The 23,182-nt window shown below is 42.6% G+C and overlaps 1 protein-coding gene across 5 annotated transcripts in view; it reads right to left on the bottom strand.

Annotated features, from left to right (window-relative positions):
• Positions 1 to 23,182, bottom strand: part of SGCD (sarcoglycan delta) — a 310,429-nt gene that overhangs the window by 193,824 nt on the left and 93,423 nt on the right. For all 5 annotated transcript variants that reach the window (XM_063168909.1, XM_063168911.1, XM_063168908.1 and 2 more), the window contains one exon: positions 1,430 to 1,615. The gene's annotated coding sequence lies outside the window, so the exon portion shown is untranslated. The remainder of the gene's footprint in view (positions 1 to 1,429; positions 1,616 to 23,182) is intronic.

Here is a 23,182-nt window from a genome sequence, read left to right as displayed (position 1 = left end):
TCTGCGAGAGTCAAGAAGCTCTCTTGATTACAAAATACCTCTCCTACAACCTTCCCTTTTAAGTGTTATAATCACAAGAGCAGTAGCTTGGAAATAAACAGAAGTGAAGAGGATAATAAAGGCAGGAGCAATGTCTAACAAGCTCCTCTTCCAGAAACCAGAGCAGGCAGACAAGCAGAGCTGTGCTGTGCTGTAATGATGGGAACCTTGCCCTGGCAGCCGTGTTGTTTGTCTGAAATTCCTGTACAAATTAACAGCACATGCTGTGGTTGGAACAGACCTTTCTTGACCCTCAACATTTAAAAGTTAAGCACCCAATTTAAGCTGTTCCAACCAACTTTTCCCTGCAATTGCCAGACACTGGCAGAGCTCTGCTGGAGCATGAGTTAGAGCCCACAATTTCCAGAGCTGACATGACAAGTGCAACCAGATCAAAAGCCGGAGAAGTAATGTACACTCACCTGCATTGTGATTTATTTTTGAGGCTTTTAAGAAAGTCTTGACTTCTTTTCCCTGCTCCTCCACTGACACCAAGCACAGGTGTTATATTGCTGCTGTACTTTTCTCAACAAGATTATAGTGCTGGTTCAGTCATATGGAGGAAGTCAATACCCATGTGCTAAATGAAAAAGGATATAATATCATCTGATACCACTCTACTGAGATCTTGGAACCATTGCTTTAAATCTGTTTTTTTAAGGTTTTTTGACTCAGAAAACTTTGCCTTCACAGAAATAACTTGACCTAGGTAAAAGAAGCAATAGAGACTGTATTACCCTAAAATCTCATCTAGCACCATCTTCATTAACAACATATCTTGGCCTTCAGTTTCTTGTTAGAAAATGGTTGCATATTGCCTTGCTACAGTTCCAGCACAGCCAGGACAACATTTGTGTGAGTATGAGAACACTCACACAGACAAAAATTTTAAGTGCTGCACAATAAAGGGGGAATACAATTATACAGGAAATTGGTAGTGGCATTTCCATCCTTTGCACACAGTGAGAATATACAAAGCACAAAGAAAAGCACGGGGCTGAATTACAAATGTGCTACTTCATCTCCTTTTATTTTCCCCATCTCTGACCCTCAGAATTACAGTCATTAGTGAAACACAAGTGGGATTTTCAAAACACAGATTCCTATCACCAAGTATCCATCACCAGCAGCAACACACAACCATCAGCGAGCATTTCGTTCAATAAAGAACTTCACATCAGCAGACACCCCCTCAAGCCCAAGACAATAAAAACACTTCACTCCTGGTGAACGCTTTCTAAATTCAGGGAGAGCAAAGCTTATTTACAGACACAGTATGAGCATGCCATGAATGCAGCAATAAACTCAAAGGCTGCTAATGCTCTGCTTTCCCCACATGTAGATATTCAGAAAAGAGCAAAAACACAAGAGCAGGGGAAGAAATACATACCTTACCAAACCTGACTGTTGGACACGACTCCTTTCAGAGCAACATTGGGGTGAAGGTAAGTTCCTCAGGCGACCACCAACCACAATTCCTGTCCAAGCCCCCCAGAGGCTCCAGCTCTCCCTTGCCCGTGTCCCTGAGGAAGATGCAGTGTCCTCCAGTATTTCAGAGCCTCAGCTGCAGAGGATGCTGCTCAAAAAAAGAAAAGAGAAGAAGGTGTGGCATTAAATTCTAGGGTCAGTTGTTTGGCAGATTCAGAGCAGAACACAAGACAACATTGGATAGGAATGAAATGTCAAGGCAGGACAGAGAGTCTGTGACAATCCATCATGTGTGGCACCTTCAGAGGGCAATCATTGAATTCAAGAAATGTGGTGCAAAGCTATTCTTGCTTTACAGTACTTTTATAGTGTCCCTAGACCAGGAAATGAATGACAGCCTGGCTGCTTTTTATTCCAGTCCAATATTGTAACACAAAAGTAAGTAATGCACTGCTCCATAGGGAATATTTTAATTCATTATGGCATTTCTGAAGAATAACAGGACTTTCATATTAAAAGCAGAGACATCACCTCAGTCTTAATACTCTGCACAATAAAATGGCTCTTACTCAAGAAATTCAAAGCTCAGGAGCTCACAGCAGATGGGAAGTCATGACTGCCAGCCCAACATGCCACAGTTCCCAAAGTTCTGCCTCCAACGCAATTGTCAGAGACTGGGAAATGTCCTGGGGTTTTCTGGGAGCAGGGGGCTCAGCAACACCACGTTTTCTAGCCCAGTGTCACTGCTAGAGGTGCTCAGAGCTCCCAAGAGGTCAGACCCTGGCACTGAGCAGGGATGTGAGAGACAGCGATGGAGGCAGCACTCCCAGCAAGCAGAAACCTCAGAGCAGCACTGGGAAGTGCAAATGCTCATCCCTCAGCCCTGGCAGATGGGAAACACTCAAAGGACCATCCTTCCCCCAGCCAGATAATACAGCCTGTGAAGCAAAACTGGGCACAGCAGCACAAAACAGGTGAGGACTGAGCAAAGAGCAGCATCTGAGCTCCCCATGTCAGATATATCCATGGGTCACATCCTTAAACCACATCCAGAAATGCTCTTCTAAGATCAATTCAGAAGCCATTCTGACTTTGCCCAGGAATTTTATGAAAAGCAAAGGGAAAAACCACCAGAGATATACAAGAGGTTTCCCTCAGATGAGGAAACCCATGACAGCTCCAAGTACCACAAAATCCCATTACACTTTCACAAGAAACCCTGAACCCACAAACAGCTTACACCTATCTGGAAAACACATTAGGTTTTGGGCTTGCAAGAAGGAAGATTCCAGCAACCAGCACATGAAATGGTGCATACTGGAAGTTAGCATCATACTGGCATATATATATATACACACACACATACACACATGCACAAATGCATATCAAATAAATTTACTTTATTTAGCACTAATTACTTTACTGGACCTCATATGTTCCATACACCCCTAAAGGCTCCACAACACCTTGCAGGACATCCACAACAGGAGTCAGGGTGGCAGACAGCAGCCTTGTGATTACTGTTCACATTTGCAGAATTCCTGCCTCTCTTGAACTCAAACATGAAGGACAAAAGTGGACCTTCAGCTCCTGCCCTCTTCCAGGCCAACCATGAAAAATCAGACTGCCAACTGAAATGGCTGCTGAGTGACTTATGGGCACAGGAATGGCTGATGCTGCACTAGTTTGATCTGCAGGCAGCAGTAAGACCTAATTCTGCTGCTTTTAAGGGATTTTATCTCTGGAGACCACAGCTACAATTACTTTTTCATTTCTACTCGTAAATTGTAACATAGAATAGTCACTAAAGAGAATCAGTGCTACATTTCTGTGCATTAACCAGAGCATCAGCTGAGTGGAGGAAGTAACAGCAAGAGCACCAGATCATCACTGTAACCTGGGCTCAGGCTGGGAAAGGTGGGGTTCTGGATGTTCCTGTTTAGTGCAGTTTGCCAAAGAATATCTAGCAATGTGAAGGAGGAGAAATAACAGGAGGTGAAAACAACTTTATTCATGACAAAATGCAGTGAGTGTGCACAATTCCCATTTCTCATGATATAACTGAGATGAGGCAACTTAATGGAACTAAATTAATGGCCAGGTTTGCAGGGAGCAGCAAAGTGTAGATGTTCCATTCTGAAGGCAGCGTGCTCCCTCCACACTCTGCTGATGTGATCACACAGTACAGAGGCAGGGAGCCAGGCCAGGGACCATACTAGTCAGCAATAAAGCAAAAAAGCTACAGAAGATAAATGCATGGAAACCCTCATGAGCTATAATTTGTGTTGGCTCAGAACCATACGAGGGAAGAAAAAGAAGAAAAAATATAGTTAAAAAAAATAAAGAATGTATGCCATTTGTGTTGGCCAAAGCTGCACAGTTTTGCAGGAAAACCCCTTCACATTCATTCAGTAGGTCAGTCCTGACCTGATGGTCAGTGTCCAGCTGGTTTCCTTCTCAGAGCCTCAGAGATCTTACCACAGAGCTGCCAAGATGCTTCTTGCACCTCCTTGGCTTTGGGCAGCTCCTGCCAAGCCCAGAGCCTCGGGAGCTGCCACAGAGTGAGAACAGGGTGCCCAGAGCAGCTGTGGCTCCCCATGCCTGGAACTGTCCAAGGTCAGGCTGGACAGGGCTTGGAGCGACCTGGGATGGTGGAAGCTGTCCCTGCCCATGGCAGGAGGTGGGACTGGATGGGCTTTAAGACCCCTTCCAACCCAACTCCAACCCATCCTTTCCAACCCAAATCATCCATTTAAGCCTGCCCCTGCTGTAGGAGCCAGCACTGTTCCTACCTGAAACAAAACCAAGCCTGAACCTGCAAAAAATGCCCCATGTCCTAGAAACCCCAGAGTCTGGTTGTGTTGTTTCTAAGTTGCTGTGCTCCACCACTCATCTTTGATCAGAGGGAACACGCCGACAAACTGCAAATTACTTTCATTATCCCACCACTTCAGACTTTTACATTCAGTTAACATAGTTAAGTGGTATCAGATCCGTCTTCCACTCACAAAAGCCAGCATATGGATGTTCTCATTAATCAGGAAAGGCAGACAAGACATTTTTCCAGTAAAAAGAGAGTATTTCCCTTGGAGGAATCTCAGTCCTTTGCTGATGGAAAGCATACATTATACAAAATAACTACATACTTTAGACGTAACAAATAAGCTCAAATATTAAATTTGAAGACACCATTTCTATCTTGGGATGTTTCCAGGCCACAAATCAATGAAGTCTGGGAGACTTTCTGTCTCTCAGGAAGCCTTGCTGTACCTCTGCCCTGTTCTTAATTCTTGTCTTTAGGCATCAACTATTGATCCCTGTCGGGGTGAGGACAGGAGCTGGCTGGACCCTCCTCTGACCCAGCACACTCATCCTTAGATTTGTGTGTCATACAGCTTAAGGGCCTTGTGGCAACCTTGATGAGCATCTGCAACTTCAGCAAGGGCAAAAAAGAGGTATCTGGAAGCTAAATAACACATCTGTGAGCAAATATCACAGTGTAGTAGATATGCAAATTAGTATTAGTTTGTCTCATCAAATATTAATTACAATCTACCTAATTGCAATTGAACAAATTAGTTGGGCGGAGAAAAGATTAAATATTTTAAGTGGCTGGTGACTGAAAAATAATTGAAAACATAACTCCTTGCTTAAATATGAAATTTCTTTTGTGTTTATTGCTAGTGTGGCGATTAAGAAATCAGAATTCCATATGTGTGTGCATTCACGTAGATGTGTATGACACATATGGAACATGTTCATGCATATTCTTCTAACTTCCCTCCTTTCCTGAAACTAAACTTGAGTAAGTATTTTCAATTAATAAAGAAGAGCTCCAGTGGCAGAGCCAGAAGAAAGGCTGTGAAACAGGCAAGGGAAAACACATTTTTACTGCTAAGTATTTAGCAAGGTCACCTACCTCTGCAAGGCAGGAAAAGAGATCCCCCAGCAGACTCTGAGCGCAGCAGGGGATTACACCAATTCATTAGCAGGTATATCTGCTAATTACAGCCTCGGACAGAGTCCCCACACGGCCGAGCAGGGAACAACTGCTGCTCTCTGCTTTTTCCTCGGATCAAGCTCAGATTTCCCTGCTGAGCCGCAGGACAGCACCAGCACCACCCCACCACAGGCTCCAGCTCCGAGCATTTTACAAAGATCTCCGGTGTCCCCAAGGATGCTCCTGACTCCTCTCAGCTCCAGTCCCAGGGGAAGCTGTGGGAGCAACAGCTCACCGCGTCAGCTCCATCTCTGCTGAATACCTCACATTAATTTACTGCAAAGGTGACACGGGTGAAGAAGGGAATAAAATGAGACTTTGAATCTTTCCCTCCAGAAGGCTAGTGGTAAAAAATTGGTAGCAATGCAACTCTGGCAGATTTCCAACTATAACACTTAAGAGTGTTGCCCACAGCCGTGTCCCAGACACACTTTATCATTCACCATGGCTCAGTGCAAAACATAAATAAAACAGAAGTCATCAGCACTACTGGCACTCAGCTGTTTGGAGGCTTTTTTTTTTCCCCTTTCCTGCCAACAAAACAAATAGTGAAACAGGAGAGCTGCAATTCAAGTGGTAACACCCAGCATTAGAAATTTGGTGGGGGCTGGTGGTGTGATGGAAAATAAACTCTATTAAAGAATGCAGGCAATAATAAAATGAAGAATATGTTGACTGGGATTAATACAATAGAATGCTGTGATGCTGCTGAAGATCAGCATTGATTTTTGTAATCCAGGTACAAACTAATGGTATCCAGGAAAAAGGAAATAAGTGGTCAATCACCCTTGTTGAAGGAACTTTTCCCATCATAATAGCATCAATGTTACATCACCAGGTTCAAGAGTGTAACTAATATCTTGCTGTGTTAGAAAATGCTATACACTGAACAGGTCTTGCTGCTGTTGCACATAAGTAAATACTTTCTTAAGATGAACCCAAGAAATGCCATGGAAATACCCCTAATTTGAAATAATATAAACTCCTTCCTTCAGCAGGCATTTGGTTTTAACCAAAGCTGCTTCCCGAATTCAAAAGCATTAAGTTGCAGGTTACTGTCTAACACTCCAGCTGCCAAAGCTGCATTACACTATTAAGTGTTTTTATTATTCCTACTATTAGAGTCTGCTTAGACTATAAAATAAGATCTCCTGGGCCCCTTAGGTGTTTACATCTGCCCTTGTTCTGAAGCTCTTTCAGGAGATTATTGTTTCTTCTGCCAGTTCAATTGAAAGCAATGATGAAGTTACTGCAATGCATGTGTCCTTGTCAAATAATGCTTTCAAAGGGTTGGAAACACATTTGTCAAATAATGCTTTCAAAGGGTTGGAAGCACATTTGTGGGGGGAAAAAAGCAATTCTGAACTCACTTCAGTGGTGAGTAGCAACCAGCTTCCATTTAACCAGACAGATCATCAAAATAATCGAGTAATGAAATGAAGCCACTTCTCCCAACAAGAGCTGACAGGTTTGTACCAGAAGCAGCTGTGTGATACAACCTTCACTGATGGAACAAGATCTAAGTGGATTTCCTCTTCCTCTAACCTGAAATGGGAATCTAACAAGGGAACAATCCTGTCACTCATCTCAGTGTCACAGTTAAGCCACAGGTCTCACTCTCACAGTTACTGGTTCAAGCAGGTCTCTTATATCACAAATCTGAAACAAATTTCTCCAGCCCCAAGTGCACAGCATCAACATCACCTTGTTCTGCAGCTCACTAAGAAGCTTCATTTCCAAATTTAGGATGGCAGAGTCCTTAACTCATTGGTAAGGCAAAGTCAGTGCATTTCTTTTCCTTTATACTCTTCATCCCTTTAACACTGAGCCAGGGGCAGATGTTTTGCAAAAGCTGGGACAGATTATCACTTTTCCACATTCCCTTCTCCTCCTGTGGCTCACATATTCACACACCTCTGCCAGGGTGTTCCCAGGGCGAGGGCTCCACTCTGCAACCACGGCACTGCTGAGGTGGGATGTGCTGTGAAAATCCCAGCTGACCCAAGGGAAACAAAATTTATCAACCTGTGAAGCAACACAAAACTACACTAACCAGAGAAAAAACATTTTTAATTCATCCATCCAACAAGAATTTCTACCCAAGCAAAGTAAGCAGGCTCAGGACATTAGAGCCTAAGCTTTTCATACACATACTATCCTTCTTTATTAAAGGCATTAATTTGACCACTTTTAACTTTAATCTCATTTGAAATCTGCAAAGTTCTATTATGCCGTCCAGAACTGACTTCTGTGTATCCAAAGTCCCACCCATTGCTGCAGCTTTTACAGCCCAGAGAAAGCAGGAGTCAGCAAAGCCCACAAATGACACAGAAAGGTCCCTCACTCAGTGCAGAGATCTGTTAGCCTGGAGAGTGCATCAAATTCAACAACACTTAAAAACACCAGCCTGACTTCCAAAATGTCCTTTTTCCTATGTGGATTGCATAATTGAAGAGAAAGAAACTAAATTTGAGCTGGTAACCAGCACAGAAGCCTGGTAAAGCCCTAGAGCCTTTGAGTGCCTTGATTTCAGCAGAAAGGACAGAGAGGGCAGGATGTGATCTGGCATCAGATGAGAAAAGGGTGAGCAGGGACTGGGGAGTGCCCTGGGGAGTCAGGAACAGGCCAGAGCAGACCCGGGGCTGTAGGAGGATGCTGAAGCTTTCTAGGAACAGTGTCAGGAGTGTGGAGAAGCTTATGCGAGTCAAAAAGAACCACAAGGAAAGGAAAGCAATGCCCAGAAGCTGGCTTTCCACTACAATGCACTTGCAATTGCAAACCACAGCTCCCTTAATGCTGTCCCTCCTCTCCAAACACACACACACACATCCCTCTTCAGCCTCCACACGGGACAGATCTCCAGTTCACCCATGCAAACACCTCCTGCTGCCTGCTCTCAGAGAGAGGAGGTTTGCTGGATTTCAACAAAGACAGCAAACACCGGCAATACTCTAACTCACCCATAAAACAAGGCAGTGTCACAGCGCTTCCGTGGGGAAACTCTGCCTTAAAGTGCTGTAAATCCTAAAGAAAGGAGCAGAAATACAGCTCCCAGCAGAGCCAGCCTGAACAGCAGTGCCTGAACTGCCTTCAGTGCTCAGGTGCCTCAGAGCAATGTTTGATTTGTGCTGAAAACCAAAACAGCTAAAAGGGGACCATCAAACGCCAGGGAGTTTGGAGTACCCTGGTTACAAAATAGGCTGGATTCTTGTCAGACATGGCCCTGCTGACTCCAGGGCCAGGCCCAGCCAGAAATATGCCATCAAACCCAGGCAGAGCTTGGAAGGACATGGAAAAACTCATTTAGCCACCACTGGCAAGGAAACCATACAGGGCACCTCAACCCCATCTAAACCTAGACATGGCCAAAGTACAATAATTAAATACAGATTAAAACTATTCTAAAAGAGCAGCATTTGAGATAGAAATTGGCCTTTTCACTGATAAAAATGTGTATTTCCTACAGGTGCACACTGACAGACAGAGTTAGCAGTGCTTACAAGAGAACTGCCTGTGCCATCAGGTGCTTGCATCGCTGCTCTCCCACCCACAGCTCATCTCACCAGCACATAATTGTGTCCAATTAAAATATCATTGGCAATATGGACCCGCAGATATCATGCATGAGAGTCTAGCGTGCTTTTCTTCTTTTTAAAGTGCTTCTAAAACTCCAGATAATATTGTTGTCAAAACCACACCTGCAGTTCCGTGTGCATTTAAGTCAACCAGCAAAAATTCAGCTCAAAGATTTTTTTTTTCAGTCCACTAAAGCTTAAACAATTGGATACTGCAAAAAGCCTACAGCTGCCTATCTGCATAGCACTGCAAATGGTTTGAACACCACTAAAATAAAATTCATTAACTTGAATTCATCTTTGGTGTGACTTCAGTGGGCCTTTGCAGGGATAAATTTGCCCCCTGGGTTCTGGGGCACGAAAGGACTCTGAAATCACAGCTTGTAAAAATGTCAATGAGCAGGTCTGGATGTGGGCAAGCCTGTGCATCGAGGAATTCTCCTCATTACAAATCTGCAAACCTTTGGCAGCTTGCAAAACGCTGCTCTTAGAAACATTTTGAGGAGCTATAAATAGACTGCTCATCCCATGATAAATTATAATCCGTGGAGACTGCAAGACCAGAAATGTCTAAAGCTCTGGGCTCTCAGTACAAGCTTTCAGGACTTCTCTGAGCAAATTTTCAGACTTCAAGTTTTCATCTGTGCGTGCCCTTGTCTATAGATGAATGTCAGAGTCACCTCTGAGCTTTTCCCATTTCTAACAAAATGTAGTCCTTTTAAGAGTCAAAAACTGACACCAGTCATACAAACTGAAATGCTCTTGTGACATTCCCAGTTTAAAAACAAAATGAGAAAGGCTCAAGTTCCTACAGTCTGATGTCCCTGAAGCTTCTAATTTTCAGAAGCCATAAAGTTTCACTGCCTCTCACAAGAAAATTCAGAAATTTTGATGCAACCTCCTGAACCCTTGAGCCAGCTTGAAGTTACAGCCTCACACTGCTCCTGGGGATCAACTACCCAAAGGGCTGAATTTCACCAGCTCTGAGCTGCACTCAGAGTAGAAATTGTTGCACACTCCTACTAACTCATCTCCTCTTATCAAGGAAAGCTTTCCTGCTCTGATTGCTCGCCAGGCTGGAACATTGACACAAGGACAGCACACGCTCCTCACAAAAATTATAAAACAATGAGTAGGGGAGGAAAAGTCTACGATCAAATTTGCAGCCTGTGTAACTCAGACTGGAGTTTTTTAAATTAATGGCTACAAAGTAATTTTTTTCCTTTTCAGATCCATACTGTGCATTGTGGTTTTCCAATCAATCCAAAGAGATGTGACAGCCACTATGCTCTGACAGCCATTGTACAGTGGCCATTACAATTATACACAGGCAATTATTGCTGGGCCAGAGACTCGTGGGAAATGTGCTTTCCCTTCCTATTTCACTGTGAAAGGACAACAAGAAGTAGTTAAAGTATATATTAATGGTTTTTCAAATAATATACTTGATTACATCTACTGCAGAATAATTTTTCTTCATGTTTCTATAATGAATCTGACCATGAAAAGCAGATTTATGCCCACAGTTTGTATCATTATAAACTCAACTCATTTGATGTGAAAAACCTACAGTTTAATTGCTTGATTTAGATTTTGGCTGGTAAAATGCGTACTGAAACATTACTATTTTAATTATGTTAATTTATAAGTGAAAAGCTAAACTTGCAAAGGCAATAACATTAATTATTTACTTGCCCATTAAAGCTGAATATTTATTACCATGATAATTGGCTTCATAAGTCTGCCAAAAAAATTAAAAACAAGTTTATGTACTGACTTACAGAGGAATGAGTGATACTGTAGCATCTCTCAGCAGGTTGTGTGTTTAATGGATTGCTCTGATATATAACTGCATTTCTTTCATTTATAGTCTGTTACATTTAGTTTTTTTAAAAGATTTTTTATTCCTTTATAAAGATGCTGGTTGTGACTCAAAGCAAACTCCTTTATTGCTCTGCAGCCAGAATCCTTTGTGCAGTGTGAGGGACTTCCACTGGTCTTAATAATTTATGAAGATTGAATTTCACCTGGTCATCTAAACACCCACTGAATGTAGAATTACATTGGGTTAAATCAACAGAAAAGGGAAACAGTGACACAAAATAATCCAGCTCAGAGCCAGAACAGGAGGGTTAAGAAAAACCAGTAGTGAGGAGTCTCCAGCTTTGCTGGTATTTTAGCTTCATTTCCATTTGCATTATAGCAAATACATTCAATGCTTACTTATGCATGCATCCTCAAAGTAATACAATTAACTTACTAATGCTTACAGAACAATTTGTATATTACCTTGATGTAGGATGAAAGGCTAATTTTGATTGCTGTCTAGACACAAATCCTAATTCCATTTGGCAACATCTCACCAAGCAAACACCTCCCCTTCCTGTCCCTTAAAAATGTGACTTTCCCAGCAGGTGCAGGATCACTGAAGAGCGGCAGCACCACGGCCATGAGCAGGAGCCAGGATGGACTTGGGTCACCTTCACCTTCCCTGTGGGCAAAAACCTTCTCTGACCGAGGTCTGCAGAGGGCACAGGTTACCCTGAGGAGGCAGCCCTGAGGCAGAGCTCATGGAGACACTAACTAGGATTGCAATCAATATTTATTTATTCAGGCGTCCTCAATGCAGGATGATTACATCCAGATTACAGTCTGAACTCCCAACCATGCTGTAATTATATTGCCAAGGAAGGGCAGAAGCATCCATGAAAGAGAGGCAGTAGGTCAGTGGATTTGGCATCTCATCTCAAGTGAGAGGGAATGGGTTGAACCACAGTTTAAAACTTTGCTGTCCTTATTTTTTTTTTTCCTGCAACTCTTCTGCAGCTGCCTGCAGCCCAGAAAGATGGAATGTCTGAACCTCAGTCTTGGGGGACAATAATCTGATTTTAAATATCTGTATCTCACACTGCCATCTCACAGGGCTGGATTCAGGACAGCTATTTTTATTAGTATTGTTGCTGTTGATAGAATTATTATCATAAAACTGATACAGGGGGAAGAAAAATCAAACCTGAGGTTTCTTTGTAGTGTGTAGCTCTCACACTACAAGACACTTCAGTCTTTTCTCAAATCATGCAGGACATTGATCCTCTTGCCAACAGGGCAGACATGCCAGTATCTCTCAGTGCCAATTTTCCCTGACTACAAAAGCAGCACAGCTCAGTACAACCCAGCACTGCATGGCTACAACACACAAAAGTGGAAAAGCCAGCAGAATTTGCTCACACCCAACCAGTGATGCTGAAGACATTTTTTGACAGGGTAATTCAGCGCCCCCAGAATGACATGGGGTGATATTTCAGGTTGGAGCTGGAGCTGGTCCATGCCCACACCCAGGACATCCTGGGGGCTGCAGGTGAAGGCTCCACGTGCACAATTTCCATGGCAAGGCTCCCCACTAATTCCTGGATTTAAATCAGAGCTGGAGCTTTCCCTGCTGCCTGCTCAGCTCGCACAATCCAAGAGCCATGGCAGCAACCACAGCTCCTGTCGTGTCTCTGGGAGCTTGGTGCACTCCCTTCACTGACAGCCTGAGCAGCTCAGAAATGCTCCATATGGTGACACTCACTCACACAACGATGCTACTTTCCAGGCTTTCCCTCAGAAATATCTGACTTGCCTCAATGCATCTGCAGCTTCTTCCTCTCAGCAAAGCACAGACCAATGAGGTAACAGCTCAGAATCACTAAGCAAGGCAGAGTAAGAAATTTTTCTACCTTTAAAAATTTGTTACTTAGATCAAAGGTCAAAGTTTCAGAAATACTAATTATTCAGAAAGCTATTAGGAGTTCAAGTCTATATAAAACTCATTTATTTGTAACATGTTTCACTGAAATTTAAATTTTTTTAAGAACTTTGATAACTCTAATGTAACAAATATTTCTTAGAGAAAATACAGTATTTCAAACAAAAACCCAAGCATTTTTAATTTAAAAAACTGACTCCAGAAGTTTTGTGCTGTTCCACTTTGGTTTCAGCCCAGTGTTTGCTGAACCTGGCCTCTCCCTTGCTGTAAGGTATTAATGGTCTGGCACCAACCAGGGCCAACACATCAGACTGTGAATTCCACATCAGCCGCGGCACCAAGCTGCAAACCTCACAGATAAAGAGCTGGTATGAGGCAGGGTGGTAAACAAGAATAATACTGCATGACAGACTACTAGCAGGAGAGAGGATGGCAAACAGAAGATAATTGTCAAGCATGTGGTATTTTTAGCAACAATCAACCAAAATGCCTTAGACATCAATTTCAAGCCACTTAATCCTCTTAATGACATGCTATGGCATTTGTTTGTGATTAGGGTTTCACTTTGTTTTCTATAGAAGATTCCCCTCAGACTCCTGCATTCAATGTGCTTTGTAAATAGTTCTGCCAGAACGCTGAGTATTAGGTTAGAGTTTACTTATCACAGTGCTAAATTATTCCAGCTGGGTCATTATTAATTCTCCTAATTTTACTGTCATTTGCCATCATTACAACAACGCAGCACCCTATGGATACATTTATTACAGAGCATAAATCCAGGGCTCCTCTAAGCTGCTGGAGTGCCTACTCTGCAATCTTTATGCAAAAGCCTGAGGAGTGGTTAAAAAGAATTATCATTTGGAAAACTTTTTAAAGGCTTACCTCTAGCTCCCCATCCTCCACCCACCCATCACATTTCTGCAGGATGTTAGTTAAGTTCTCAGCATGTGATACTCCCCTGCAATACAGGCTGTGGCCCACGGCAAAGCTCTTTCATAGGAAATGCACTGGGGAAAGGGATGCTGGAGAGAGAGCAAAGAGGATGGTACTGCACTCTGTGCAATTTCCATTGAGAGAAAGCATACATAAAAATAGACATTTAAAAATATCCTAATGCATATTCCTCCCCCCTTCAGAGAACTTAGGCACTGCATATATCCTTTTCCTAACACAAGCATATGCTTGATTGGGTCTCAATTCAGCAAAGTAATTCATTCAGGGCAGAGCTTTTAGCACCTGTTAAAACCTGTCAAAAAAAAACTTAAGCAGATGCTTCAGTGTTTTTCTAAATCAGGGCTGTAACTGGATTTACCAGCGCATGAATTGCTCCACGTCATACAGACTGTGAAATTTTGGTTCTGTTATGAAGGCAACCGTCTACCTGTTTTGAGTCTGGTAACAAGAGACCATGACTTAAGTTTCAGGAAGTGTATTTCTGAAATAGTCCTGAATGTGCCAGTACTTCCCCACATGACCCCCCCTCAGTAAAGCTGCAGCATTTTCTCAGTGCAGGAGACCCCAGATTAATAACAGAGATACCAGACCTGGCTTTGTTGTTTCCCTGCAAAGCTGTCCACATCCTTAGGGAACACCATGTCACAGCAGCCACCCCTCAGTTCAGGTCCACAGTGACATCCCCTGAGCTCACCTGAAGCACTGACCCCTATAAAACAATTCCATATGTGCAGCTGGGTTTCATCTTTCATATTGGGGCTCACCCACACTTGAGAATTGTACTTTTTGGTCCGTCATTCAAACAACTGATCGAAATTATGAAGGCAGATACTTCTCACAGCCCATGGCTAAAATGTCCAATAACATCTGAGTTAAACATTAATATACTTCTTTTAAGACTTTGCTAAAGCCAGGTGTACACTCAGTTGCACAGTGAAATCCTTGCTACCTGGGCATATGAAGCTCTGCTAAAAGAAATTTATGATCCACTGATCAAGAACTTTGGCAGTCACAACTCTGAGCTTTCTCTCAGGTATGAGAATGTGATGCTCACGTGAGCATCACACTCCTGGCTACAAAGTGCTTTTGCTTTCCTCCTCTCTTGGGTATTAGTCACACAATCAGAAAAAGAAATCAGATTATTCTGGGCTTAAAGCATGTCAGTTACTTCGTGCTGCTCACAGGTATGTGCTCACAGGTAATTTGCTCTGTATCTTCTTGGGAATTTACAAATCTCTGTTTCCCTTGTAGTGTCCTCTGTGATGACAGGTACTATGTTTGCCTTGCTCCAGAATTCTGACAATTGCCCTATTCTCCACAAGCTTCTGAAAGTTGTAAATAATTCAGTGGGTACATTTCATAAGGCCACATTGACCCAAATATATCACAGTTACCTAAATACTCCTTATCTTGTTCTTGCCTTTGCTTGTAAGCCCTCTTACAGGGAACACTGTTACAGATCTGACACAGTTATTAACCTTTCTGTGAAGAGCAGTGCAAAATAATGGCATTTTGTATTTCTGTCTTCTCTTCTAGTCCATTTATTTGCTTCCCTTTCTTCCTGATGGACTTCTGCCTTCCTCTTACTTCCAGTGTGTTTTAAGTCATTTTATAACCTTTTATAGCCATCACTGATTCTGCATCTATGTCCTTCTGATTTTAGCCTATGTGGCTGCACAGCTGGTGGTGTTCATGGCCACACATCTTTGGTTTGTCCCATTTGTGCCAATACACAATACTGAAAAGCTTTCTTTGCTGTGCTACTCCCCCAAAATTATCTTTGCGCATAGAGCCCCCCAAAGCCTTTATTCCACAGCTCTGCTTTAGTTAACAAGTTTGTACAAAGGATTTTCAATATGAAAACGTGGAACTTTCCCTCTTCCAACATTTGGCAGCCCAGCTCATTATTCCAAACAAGCTCAAAAGGTGAATCTCTGCCCAAACCCAACCCACTAAGACATTCTAAAAAGAAGTTCTATGATGTATCCTATAATTCTGGCCAACAACATATCTATGTCCTAAATTCTCTGCCTACAGCCCACTGATCAGCACAAGTTAATTTTCCTCACCAAGAGCAACACCCTTGAAAAAATGTCCCACAACCAATTCCAATCAAAATGCAAGCTACTCTCCACTTACCTCTGTCTTCACAGCTTCCCTTTTAAATATTCTGGTGGCATCATTTTTTCTTCAATACTTTTTGGGTTTTGTACACCTTGGTCACGACCCCTCTTAATTCTCTCCTATTCTAATGAATATAAACATAATTTTCTTAACCTTGCCTCCTGTTTTATAACCCCTGAGGCCCTTTATCATCTTTGTCAAGACTGTATCCATAATTAGGGTATGTAAAAGAGATCAAATGGAACGAACAAGAAAGTGCCTACTTGACACAAATTGTTACATGAATAAGCAACATCTTCAGCCCAGACTCCCCCTTCCCATGCCAGCCCCGTGTCAGAGGGCGAGCTGCTGCTGATTCCTGCACATCAGGTGTGCAGCCAGGACAGGTTTTGCCACTGCAGGGTGCTCCACTCCCCCAAGGGCATTCTGCAACATTCACCTTTTCTGCTGTTTGTGCTAACTCGTTCCAGCTGCACACACAGGCACATGCCTTTATATTCCGCACAAGTGTCACAGACAACTTTTATGAAAATCCTTTCCTTAGGATTTTTCCTCCCGAGAAGCTGAGAGGCCTCAGGAACAAAATGTAGACAATGGTTATCTGCTGCTGTGGAATGCAACAGGTGCATCTGGGATTGTTTCTAATTAATGGCCTTTCCTTTCTATTCTTAGCTAGCCTTCTGATGCAATCCTTTCTTCTATTCTTTTAGTATAGGTTTCATGTCATATATATCATAAAATAATACATCAAGCCTTCTGAAACATGGAGTCAGATCCTCCTCTCTTCCCTCATCCAAGAACCCCTGTGAACACTGTCACACACAGGTAACCCAAAATGTTGGGTCTCAGCCAGGCTGTCCCCTCCCTCTGTGCACACACAGCCATGGACACTGTCGCACCCAGACTGCTCCCTGCAGCTCCTCACAGGTGCAGGAGCATGTTCAATATTGCTGACCATTCCTCATGCAGGAATTGCAGATTTTGATAACCCAACAACTGGCCTTCAGTGCTCACAGTGACCAGCATTCCTCAGCTGGACACATCCTTGAATACTCCACTGATTGGCAGAGTAGAAGTTTCAAAGGGATGCACATAAAACCATGAAAATGCCCAGGGCCTGGAAGTACAGAGAATATCACTGTTTGCTTATGGATTATTCTGTATGATATTCAGAATTTGAAATTTGCTGTAGCAGATCAGACAAGTGCTCTGTTTAGAGCATAAAGCTGAATCAGACAGCAGCAAAAGCAGATGCTTCAGGGAAGAGCTTGAGAAACCTCTGCAAACAGTTACACAACAACAAAACCACCTGGGTTGTTTTCTTCCTCATCTTGATTCACCAGAGAACATCCAGATAACCTCAAAAGGAAGAATTTCTTTACCTCTCTCAAGCATCTCCCTTTCACTCCTTACCATTGATGCTGAATGGTCTCACTGCTGTGAAATCAGGTCCAACCCTCTGGACTTCAGCTCTTGTGCTTTTGTCCTTGGTGGCGCCTTGCTGCAGTTTGTCCCCCAGCCTCAGCAACTCCACAGCCCATCCCAAACCCACAAAACATGAAATCACAACTCCAGGACCAAATGTCCCGCTCTTCCAAAAGAGGCTCCTTGCAAAATTAGTGAATCACTCCAAATCTGTTTGCATAGGTATAGGAATGTGTCCCCCGTTGAAGAGTGACAAAACTACCCTTTGTCCCCTTAAAAAGGAAATAAGCCCAGAAATTTCTCTCCTAAATTAGGTGAAAAAACATCTCATAGGACCTGGGGGACTTCACCTCAGACTTAAGGATAGCCAACTGGACAGAAGCCAAACGTCCAGCCCAGCAATTTACTAGATAAAGAAGAGAATGAAGAAACTAACGGCTTTTGTGATTTTTTTTTTGTGATTATCAGGGGCAAGGACCTTTTGCACCTGGCTCAGTTTTTCTCTGTAAAGAGTTTTACTATTTTGCCTTTTTAATAAAACCTTTTTGTTTCCAACACTACCACAGAAGCCATCCTGCTGATTTTATGCCTTCTAAGGTAGCTGAGCTATCTTGGGTGTGAAATAGATCTCCAAGAGCTTATGAGACCTGGCTTAAGGAGACCCATATTTCACATAGGCAAATTTAAGGTGGAATTTATGGATTTTATTATGGAAATGTATGCCAAAACACCTCTCCACAGAGTGTGGCACTCTGTGGTGTGACACAGTTACTCAGGGCTGACACTGCATTAGGTTTTACAGAACACAAGGCTGCAACCTGTTTGTAGTGGGGTGGCAACCTGTTCAGGAATAAAAGGAGGAAATGAATTTATTTGCCCTTGGCACTCTTTGCAACTACATATCTGCTGCTCAGCAGGTACAGGCAGTAGTAACAACCTGCAGAAGGAAATGGTGCTAAAACTGCAGCCCACGCCAAACTTACGACTCTATTTTTCTTCCCCATTATTAGCTATCAGATGGTTACTATGAAACATTATCTGCGTATTTCATCATGCCCACATTTATGCTCCATGAGCAAATCAGCAGCTGAAAATAGCTTTGCACTCCTCCAAGAAAACCTGCTGCCTTTACCAGATCCAAAGTTGGGAGTTCTTTATCAGCACCTTATTTACAGAGGCAATTCCCACGCTGCTGAGCTTTGTCCTTATGGACAGTGGGAGACCTGCACTGCTGTTAATGCCACTGATCTCTGAAAAGAAAATGCAGCTGCAGCTTGGAAGAGCAAGGGCATTCAGCTGCCTGACTGTGTTAGGGCTGTAGGATTCAGCAGCAAACATTTAACATGCTGCTATTTAGTGACCAACATATCACCCATCAGCCTGGATGCATTAAGAAAATTATTCCATGGCATTTGCTTTGTGGGTTTCTTTATTTCATTTGAGTTTCAAAAAGGTTTTTCAGTCCCCTAAGATAAAGCAACAACATGCTCCTCCTCTCCCACCAACTGCCTGCAAATTTTGACTTTAAATCAACTCTTTGTGGACAACTGAGTAGCTGCCACATTACAATACTCTGGATCAGATTTTCATATTGGTATGGGCTTAAAATAACAATGAAGTTCATATTTCTTTATCAGATACATGCATGTAGACAAATTCTGCCCATATTTCTGCTGTCTTCCTGAAGATGCAAAGTACAAGAGCTCAAACCTATTCCACATCTACTAGCTGGGCAGCAGGGACAGAGCTCAGCCTAGAGAGGACTACTGTTAAACTAGAGCAGGTCCACCACTTTTTGTCCTCTAAACCAAGCAAATAATTCTATAAGCTTTCCTCTACTTCTTGAGCCACAAATAATAGGTAGGGAAAAAGCAGTTCACAGAGTTCCTGGCTGAAACACTGCAAACATGGAGTAATATCAACACGTGCTCTAATTCCTGCCTTTAGGGTATAACTGCTCAGGGAAAGTCTACATTTAGGTGTAACTGGGCAAGTTAATAGCCACAAAGATCTATGAATGTTATTAAAAGTCTAGGTGATATAAGAAAATTGCAAAGTGAAAGTCTGGGAATACAAAACCACCAAAGGAAAAAAAGAGTAAGAGCTTCTTTTAGACTTGGCTGCTGGTTAAAAAATAGAAAAGGAAAAAGAAAAAATATCTTATTGCTTCTTACTGGCAAAGGTGCTGGTTTGACAGCCCTGGAGAGAGATCTATTTATTCAAAGTAATGCTGGCAGCAATGGCACATTTCTTCCTATATGCCCAACCCTGTATCTATTTTCAGTTCCATCAGTAAGCTAAAGGTTAAAGCTATTTATTTAAACCCACACCCACATGCCATTTAAATTGACCCAAATTATTGTCTGAGTTGTAACCTCTCTGTATTAAAGTCCCCTTAGGGGCTGCTTCTTCATTTCAGGCTCAAAAAATTCCTCCCTCGCAGGATAAAAGCAGATAAGGAGCACTTCCAAATAGAAATGGAGAAGGAAATGGGGAGGAGTTCAAAGAATGCCTCTTGGTGTTGTGAAAGAGAACACAGAAAACTGCAGTTTTCTGTAGAAAAATTAATTTTCATTAGATAAATAACTAGAGAGCTTAGCTCCAGTCATTTCAACAGATGTCACTGCCATTCCTGTTTCAATGAATTTCTTTAAAAAATATACATGAGAAAAATAAAAGAAAAAACGCTACATATTCTGCTTGGTTTAATGATGCAACTGGAGTGAAGCCCACCAAAATATCTCAAAATGAAAAAGAAAAGGTGGTCCCAAACAATCAGCCCCCAGTGGAAATAACCCTCTGCCAAAGGCCAGGGACAAGGAGGACCAAGGAGGAACAGGAGCCTCCTGCAGTCAGGCTCTGGTTAACAGGAGCAAAGTGCCATCCCAGGAGTGAGATTATTCTCTAGGCTGATAAAAGGCAAAGGGAAAGCAGCATCTGGCCTACAATATTTAGCCTTTTCTACACAGTTTAATGCTGTGTGAAGCATGGTAAAAGCAAAGCTTCCTCAGCCCCGGGAAGACAGCTGGCGAGGCAACGCAGCAGGGACACCAGATGATGGAAGGCTCCTAATTACAAAATCTCTGTCTTGCCTGTCAGAGCAACTGCACACTGGTACAGGGGAGCTCACAGAGGAGCTGGGGAAAAAATCAAGCATAGATAAGACTTGAAATCCATCTCCAGATGCAAACTTTCCCTGCCTTTGAGTGCAGCTGGCTCTTGGATCTAGCTCCAGCCAAAAAGATGCAGTTCAGATAGGTGAAGATATTCCCAAAGCTCAGGGCTTGTCCAACTTTGCTTCTGATGGTGAGCCAGCCTTATAAAGAGATATTCAGTGGAGTATTTCTGGGCTGATGGACCACAGACACCTAATTCCATCAGCATGAGCGACAGTCTCTGGAGACCAAAATTCACAAACACCAAGAAAAAGCACAAGAGTGGGGAGAAAAAACAGTCACCCAAGAGGTTTGAATTTCATTTGATGTACTCCAGACACATAAATAGAAAAGAAGGACTTTCAACATACAGAGAGTATCTCATTATGTACTGATCCTGTTAATTGCTATTCAAGAGCCTGGAGGCAAAGACACAGTAGAGTTCTAACGAGCTGAAAAGTATTGTTAAATACATCAGCATCATAGAATCTGAACTCCAGAATGGTTTGGGGTGGAAAGGATATTAAGATCACCTCATTCCAACCTTCCTGCCACGGGCAGGGACCCCTTCCATTATCCCAGGCTGCTCCAAGCCCATCCAACCTGGCCTTGGACATTTCCAGGGAAAGCAGGGCCACAGCTGCTCTGAGCACCCTGTGCCAGTGCCTCCCCACCCTCACAGCAAAGATCAAAATGAGTAAAACAATTAAGAAGGAGGTAAATGCCGCCAATACCATGGAAGCAAACCCACAGAGAGGCAAGGAGGTAACCCCACACTGAAGGACAGATTGGGACTGGTAAAGCTGATTTAACACACCAGAATTCAGCCCCACTGTGACCACAGAAACCCTGCAAGACCCCAAACAGCAGCAGCTCGCTGGTATCATTGCAGTGACAGGAACAGATACACGGAAATGAACTTCTAATCCTGGCCTTTCCCTCCTCCCCTCCTCTTTTGGTGGCTGAAGCTCTCCTCCTATATTAGTGCATCCGAAATATAAAGGTTCCTTCTGCTGGGAAGGAACTGAGCAGGGATATTTTCAGCTGCACTGTCAGGATGTTTCTGCAGGGGAAAAAAACCCACTGGAAGAGCTGGCTGAACTCATCAGTAAATATAATTAAGCTCCTGCTAAACCATATGACTTCTGCTAAATTCGAAGCACAAACAACAAAACTGGTTTATCAGCTTTATGCTGAGTAAGAAAGGGATAAAGAATTAAAATTTTTACAATTCAATGTGAGCAAACTGCAGCCCTGCAGAATCTGCATCATCCAACTGTACACGGGTGGCAGAGCTGGGTGCTTAATTTTTGAGACAACAGCAGATAGATCTTTAAAGCTATTGCTCAAAGGGCTTAAATAATGAGTTGTAAATTAATTCATTACCATTTGCTGTACAGCTGATGGAAAAGAAGTCAGATCTCATATGCTGTACAAGCTTTCCTGAAAAATGACAGGTGAAGCTTTTGGCCAAGAAACTGAAGCTCCCAATGCTTGAGGCTGAGTTTGCTTCAAATCTAAACATTTGTTTCCCACCAGAGTCAAGTTTTCATGAACTGTGGGTAAATTTGACTAATCTTGGTTGAAGTTTCAAAGTTGACAAGCATGTGTGTGGAACAGAGACTGACAAAACCTTTCAGTCAGCAGCTTTGATATATGTTTCTTCATTATGCTAAAGCATTATGAGATCCAAACAGCTCAAACTAAAACCAAGAAAAAAATTAGCGCTGCTGTTTCAAAAAGAACAAACAGTAACAAGGAAAATCTGTTAAAAAATAGTAACAGGGATTAGCAAACACAAAAGTCAGGCAGAACAGTACACAGACTTTCATTTCAAAGAAGAAAAATGGTCCCAGAAATTGTCAACTAGTAAAACAAGACTGATAAGCATTAACTCTCCACAAAATTAAATTACAGTTGAAAAAAGAAGGAAAAAAGCAGGAGCAATGAGCCCTGGTAGAAAAAAATGACTGAATTAACATATCAAAGGAAGAAGATAGGAGAGTAATCCAGAGGGTAATACAAAAGAAAAGTTTAAGGGACACCTTGGGATAAGTTTTCTTTGAAGTACTGCACTTCCTAAAATAATAGGAGGGTTATCTAAACACGCCCATCATGCATCACAATTATTGTACTACACTTTTACTTACAGAAAATTCATTGCGTAAGTGGAGAGTAAGTGTTCCTGTGAAACAGGCCTAATTAAGAAGTTCTCATTATTAGTGTGGAATTAGTACCAGGGACACAGGAGCCAAGTTTGTATTTCAGATGTCCATGAGCTCTGGGCATGCACAGAATCCTCCAAGGCAGAGCAGCCTGGGGGTGAAATCTTCACAGCCAGGGAGTTTTATTAAGCTAAAAATTATGTCATTGTCCTGTATCTCACCCATTCCCTCCCCATTTCCCATCTCCACAGGCTCTGCTGGCCTCTGACATCAGATGCAGGTCAACAACAACTGCTACATCACAGGGAACTGATGGCAATGCTCCATTTTCCATCTATGCTGGAGCAAAAAGCCTTGCAGGACATTGAAACAGCATAAACCAATCTAAAATGTGAAGAGAATTAATCAACCATCACTTTGCAATCACTGCAGCAGATGCTGCAGGAGCATCCCCTTTGTGGGGACATCACATCTGTCTGCCACAGAGAAGAACCAGGCCTCTTTAGAGATTTACATCACACTTAGTATCCAAGCAATAATTTTATTTTGGGGAAGACTAAAAGATGTGG

Source organism: Melospiza melodia, chromosome 14 (genome assembly GCF_035770615.1).
Source record: "Melospiza melodia melodia isolate bMelMel2 chromosome 14, bMelMel2.pri, whole genome shotgun sequence".
In the NCBI taxonomy this organism is placed as follows: domain Eukaryota; kingdom Metazoa; phylum Chordata; class Aves; order Passeriformes; family Passerellidae; genus Melospiza; species Melospiza melodia.
The sequence above is the reverse complement of the archived record's forward strand: the minus strand, read 5'-3'. Positions and strand labels throughout refer to the sequence as shown.